This window comes from Pteronotus mesoamericanus, unplaced genomic scaffold (assembly GCF_021234165.1).
Source record: "Pteronotus mesoamericanus isolate MK-2021 breed Mesoamerican mustached bat unplaced genomic scaffold, CSHL_Meso_final scaffold_118, whole genome shotgun sequence".
NCBI classification, from domain to species: domain Eukaryota; kingdom Metazoa; phylum Chordata; class Mammalia; order Chiroptera; family Mormoopidae; genus Pteronotus; species Pteronotus mesoamericanus.
Window position 1 is genome coordinate 11,594,820 of NW_026555301.1, and position 6,188 is coordinate 11,601,007.

The following is a 6,188-nucleotide window of genomic DNA, read 5'->3' on the forward strand; positions in this document are numbered from 1 at the left end:
GACACAGCAAAGGCGGTCCTGAGAGGGAAGTTCATAGCAATACAGGCTTACCTTAAAAAGATAGAAACATTTCAAATAAAAGACCTAACACTGCAACGTCAAGAACTGGAGAAACAACAACAAATAAATCCCAGAGCAAGTAGAAGGAAGGAAAGAGTCAAGATTAGAGCAGAACTGAATGACATAGAGACGAAAAGAACAATTCAGAGGATCAACCAATCCAGAAGCTGGTTCTTTGAAAAGATAAATAAAATTGACAAGCCTTTAGCAGATTCATCAAGAGAAAAAAGGGAGAGGACCCAAATTAATAATATCAGAAATGAAAGAGGAGAAATAACAACTGATACCACAGAAATACAAAGGATTGTCAGAGACTACTATGAACAATTATATGCCAAGAAATTTGAAAATCTTGATGAAATGGACAAATTTTTAGAAAAGTATAATCTTCCAACACTGAAGGAGGAAGAAACAGAAAGCTTGAACAGACCGATAACAGCTGGGGAAATGGAAGCAGTCATCAAGAAACTGCTGGCACACAAAAGGCCAGGGCCGGACGGTTTCACAGGAGAATTTTACAAAACACTTAAGGAAGAGCTAACCCCTGTCCTCAGACTATTCCAAAAAATCCAAGAGCAGGGAAGACTCCCAGACTCTTTATATGAGGCCAGCATCACCCTGATCCCAAAACCAGATAAAGATCCTACAAAGAAAGAAAACTACAGGCCAATTTCGCTGATGAACATAGATGCTAAAATCTGCAACAAAATATTGGCAAACCGCATCCAGCAATACATTAAAAACATTATCCACCACAATCAAGTGGGATTCATCCCAGGGATGCAGGGATGGTTCAATATATGCAAATCAGTAAATGTGATACATCACATAAATAAAGGAAAAGACAAAAACCACATGATCATCTCAATAGACGCAGAAAAAGCATTCGATAAGGTACAGCACCCATTTATGACCAAAACAGTTAGCAAAATAGGAATAAATGGGGCATTCCTCAATGTAATAAATGCCATATATGAAAAACCTACAGCCAATATCATACTCAACGGGCAAAAACTGAAAGCTTTCCCACTAAGATCAGGAACACGATAAGGATGTCTGCTCTCACTGCTTCTTTTCAACATCGTATTGAAAGTCCTAGCCACAGCGGTCAGACAAGAGAAAGAGATAAAAGGCATCCAAATAGGAAAGGAGGAAGTAAAGCTATCATTGTTTGCAGATGACATGGTAGTGTACATAGAGAACCCTATAGACTCTACCAAAAAACTCCTCAAGCTAATAAGTGAATTTGGCAAAACAGCAGGATACAAAGTCAACATTCAGAAATCAAAGGCATTTTTGTACACCAACAATGAAATAAAAGAAGAAGAAATCAGAAAAAAATATCATTCGATATATCATGAAGAAAAATAAAGTACCTAAGCATAAATTTAACCAAAGAGGTAAAAGACCTGTACACAGAAAACTATACAACATTGAAAAAAGAAATTAAGGAAGACACAAATAAATGGAAGCATATACTGTGCTCATGGATTGGAAGAATTAATATCATCAAAATATCCATACTACCCAAAGCAATTTATAGATTCAACGCAATCCCTATTAAGATACCAATGATGTATTTCACAGAAATAGAACAGACATTCCAAAAATTTATATCGAACCATAAACAACCCCGAATAGCTACAGCAATTTTGAGAAAGAAACACAAAGTAGGAGGAATCACAATACCGGGCATCAAACTCTACTACAAAGCCACTATACTCAAAACAATCTGGTACTGGCACAAGAACAGACCCATCGACCAGTGGAACAGAATAGAAAGCCCAGAAATAAGCCCAGGTCTATAAGGGCATCTAATATTTGACAGGGGGGGCAGAAGCATAAAATGGAGCAATAATAGCCTCTTCAACAAATGGTGTTGGAGAGCTGGACGGCTACATGCAAAAAATTGAAATTAGATCATCAGCTGACACCATACACAAAAACAAACTCAAGATGGATAAAAGACTTAAATATAAGTTGCAACACCATCAAAGTCCTCGAGAAGAACATTGGCAGGAAACTCTCAGGTATACCACGCTGCAATTTTTTCACTGATATGTCCCCTAAAGCAAGGGACGTAAAGGAAAGAATAAACAAGTGGGACCTCATCAAAATATGAAGCTTCTGCATGGCTAAAGAAAACATCAGCAAAATGAAAAGGGAGCCAATCCTATGGGAAAATATATTCGCTAATGATACATCAGGTAGAGGTTTGATCTCCAAGATATATAAAGAACTCACTCGACTCCACTCCAAGAAGACAAATGATCCAATCAAAAAATGGGCAAAGGACCTGGGCAGACGCTTTTCCAAGGACGAGATACAGAGGGCCCAGGGACATTTGAAAGGATGCTCGGCATCACTAGCCATCAGAGAAATGCAGATCAAAACCACAATGAGATGCCACCTCACACCGGTCAGAATGGCCACCATGAACAGATCCACAAACAGGTGCTGGCAAGGCTGTGGAGAAAAGGGAACCCTAGTCCACTGTTGGTGGGAATGCAGACTGGTGCAGCCACTGTGGAAAGCAGTGTGGAATTTCCTCAAAAAGCTGAAAATGGAACTGCCTTTTGATCCAGTGATTCCCCTGCTGGGACTATACCCTAAGAATACCAAAATGCCAATACAGAAGAACCTATGCACCCCAATGTTCATAGCAGCACGATTTACAATAGCCAAGTGTTGGAAGCAATATAAATACCCATCAGTGGATGATTGGATCAAAAAATTATCGTACATTTACAGAATGGAATACTATGCAGTAGAAAGAAAAAAAGAACTACTAAACTTTGCGACAGCATAGATGGAACTACAGAGCATTATCCTAAGCAAAATAAGCCAGGTGGTGAAAGACAAATGCCATATGATCTCACCTATAAGTGGAACCTAACCAGCAGACACTGAAATAATAATAATAATAAATAAGATCAGCAACACTGAAAGCAAAAGAAACCAACAGAGACAAGAGGGGAGGATGGAAGGGTGGACGGGGGAAAAGGAAGGGAAAGGGAAGAGTCAAGGAACATACAGCAAGGACTCATGGACAAAACCAAAGGGGAAGAGCTGAGGGAGAGAGAGGGGGGAGTGAGGAAGGGAAAGTGGCAGGGGGAAGGGAGAGACAAATGTATTTGAAAAAATAAATAAATTAAGTAAAACAAACAAAAAAAGCAGCAAAAAAGAAAATGTCAAAGTAAACAGACAATTTGTTTTGAAGCAGAAATTGATAAGATATCATGATCTAATAATTTAAATGACTTTTAACTTAAAATACCACATATAGTAAACCTGTAATCAATTAAATGAGAAAGCAAAATGAAAATATTTATGCACATACAAAAAAAATTATATGTACCTCACATATACTCCTTTTAAGGAAGTTCTTGCAGGTATATTTCAGGGAGATGAGTGGAAAGCCAAAGAAAAGGAAGATATGGGATACAAGAAAGATTAAAACTAACCCAGAAGCTTAGTAACAAGAAGTCTTGTCTTTTTTTTTTTAACAAGGTAAAATAAAGGCACTTGGAAACTTTGGGAAAAACAAAAAGTTGTGCAAGATATTTATAGAGGCAATATAGAAGGTAGCATGATTTTGAGCAATTGCTAGAGTATTAGAAAAATATTTTTTGGCTTATGATTCTAGGAACACCTGTTTCAGGTAATACTGGAGTGCTGACATTGACCATGTACAGAAGGAAATAGAATCCTAGCATTTAAAAAAATCTATGCAGTTAATAATACCTACATAGTGATAATAATGTATATACTGTTTAATGGGTTTTGACTTTGAAAATTGATCTACACATAATCTGTGAAAGACTAAAAAACCTAAGTTGAGATGTAAAGGTTAGAGAAACCTAATGTTACATCCTGAAGAGACACAGAATATTGTATAAAATTATTGATAATTGGAGAAGAAATAATCTAAGTGTATTATTTCAGGTTACAAAGGTTTAAAAAAGAATAACTAAAAATAAAATAGCCAAAACTGAGAAGAGAAGGGCAATAGTGTGGGTTAAAATCATCTTCTGAAGCATGGAGTTGTTAGATAACACCTTTATAATCCGAAGTAGTGATATGAAGACATTATTTAGAACTATGAAGAAAACTACTAGAGAAACAAAAGATAGACAAGTGCATATGAGAGCAGGCCTGGAATGAGATGTGATGATTTTGTCCACAAACCCTGTTCTACTCCATGACTTTTTTTTCACATCAATTATAACAATAACATTTTAAATGAGAAAAAAAAATGTAGATTGAAATGTTTTTACACTATGGCATCAAAAATAGACCAAAGCAGCTGTCTTAAGTGCTTGCAATTTTTGGTTAGAAAATGCCAGTTGGTTTATTTCTATAATTTTTCTGTTTAGTTTCTAAATGAGGAAATAGAGAAGGTTTCAAACTGCTATTTGGCATTATTTGTTCAGAAATCATACATTGTGAATAAAAGGCTTTTTTTCCATAACCATAAGCCAAGTTAAGTTATTTTTACTATAGTTTCTCTTTTTACATTGATTTTTGAAAAACCAGAAATAGTTTTATGTTGCTATGTAAGACTTGTGTCAGATAAAGACATGTTACAGATCTAGTGGAAAATATTTGACTACCTTCTTTGGAGAAATGCCTGTTCAAGACCTTTACCTGCTCTAATCTGGTTGTTTGTTATTGAGTTTTAAGAGTTCTTTTATATGTCCTGGATATTAATCCCATATCAGATATATGATTTACAAATATTTTCTTCCATTCAGCGGGTTTCCTTTTCACCCTGGTTCCACACTTTATATAGACTAAATTAAATGTTACAGAAATAAGAATAAAAGAATGAAAATTACATAATGGTCCACCCCATCCAATGAGCCAATTGTGTCTACTGAGTGATGACCTTCTCACTAACTGGTATGTGAGCTAGACGTCTCATCTAATCCTCTCATTGGATAAGCATTTTGTGTGTTTCACACTTTCTGTTTTAAGGCTTAAGTTTTTAAAAAGTTAAAAAAAATAAAAACTTACCTGGCAGGGGAGATACCATGATCACAAAGGTGGTTTTCCCAAGGCGAGGCTTATCCACTGCACTTCCCGGATGTGCTGGCCCCTGCGATTTCCCCAAACATGGGAAACTCAACTGCATAATTTGTGGTAGTGGAGGACTGAATTCACAGTCTCCCCTGAAAAAATTAAAAAATAAAGTAATTATTGTATTATTTTTATAATTGAAATAAAAACAGTAACCATTTTATCTTCTACCAAAGTGAACCCCTTTACCCTCCCTATTTATGAAGTCACTGCTTTGAGATCATCCAGGACTCATCAGGGGCTCCATCACCAGGAGTGGGAAATGCTGCTCTAGAATTTCCAGGCCTCTTACTTCCCCTCGTCATTTCCTCCCTCAGACTCTGGGAAGGGCCAACGACACAGGTGCTCTCTTACACCTATACTGGTGAGGACAATTTGGAAATACAGTTTTACAATTTAAAATCGGCATTTTTGCCAAGAGATATCCCCTCTGCACTAACAAGGATGATTCCAAACTCAACTCTCAACGGCTCATAGGTGTCCTCTGTTGCCTTAGCAGTTGTTAAAACAAGTAAATTCTGAGGCCAGGATAACAAAACTGCTCTGGAGAAGCTCCAGGCTAGGAGGCAGGCCCACAGCAGGCACCTGTGCTTGGCTCCCTGACCTGAGTCCTGCCCCAGTGTTGAGGGTGTTGTCCCATTTAATTAACTTATGCAAGCTAACTACTAAGAAGATTCAGTGCCATTCTTATGAAAAACAAATTATCAGTTAATATTAAATTTGAGGTTGTTTGAACATTCTGTGAAATCAAAGCCCAGCTATAATTTTGGGATCATTAATTTTAAGAAACATGACTTTCAAAGACTATGATCATATTTCAAGAATACACTGACCACTGACATTTGAAATAATATTTTAATTTTTTTTCCTTTCACAAAAGATGACATTTGTTCCTGGGAATTTCTTTCTTGGTAATACATGTAAAAGCTTGAAACCAGATGAAGCTGACATTCTAAAGTTTTAAAGTTTTCTTTGATTCTTTCAAAAAAGAGGAAAGGAAATATAAGGGAAAGCCACTTAATATCATTAAAGTGTCTTTGAGGGTATGA

At 36.6% G+C, this 6,188-nt stretch overlaps 1 non-coding gene across 1 annotated transcript; it reads left to right on the forward strand.

Moving 5' to 3' along the window:
• The first annotated feature begins 5,068 nt into the window (after window positions 1-5,068).
• On the forward strand, window positions 5,069-5,232 carry LOC129081819 (U1 spliceosomal RNA). The gene has a single exon (XR_008530337.1). It is a non-coding gene; the product is annotated as a U1 spliceosomal RNA (small nuclear RNA).
• Window positions 5,233-6,188: the final 956 nt, after the last annotated feature.